Genomic DNA, 281 nt, shown 5'->3' with positions numbered 1-281 from the left:
ACCATAATAAATAAGTTATTTATCGAGTGGCTTTCAATGTTATTTAAAATAACATTGAAAGCCACTCAACTAAGTGGAAATAATATGACGTAAAGAATACAGAGAATAATTTTGTTTACATATTTATGAAAATAAAATAACATAAATTATAAAATAACATAAAATACATAAAAGTAAATTTACTTTTCTGAGAATGTTTAGGCCAGCAGAGAAGGCCTTGCTGGCCCTCAGGGTCCGCCACTGACATTTCTAATGATTTCTAGATCTTAAGTTGTTTTATT

This window comes from Hippocampus comes, unplaced genomic scaffold (genome assembly GCF_001891065.2).
Source record: "Hippocampus comes isolate QL1 unplaced genomic scaffold, H_comes_QL1_v1.1 scaffold36, whole genome shotgun sequence".
Lineage (NCBI taxonomy): Eukaryota > Metazoa > Chordata > Actinopteri > Syngnathiformes > Syngnathidae > Hippocampus > Hippocampus comes.
Note: the sequence above shows the minus strand (reverse complement) of the source record.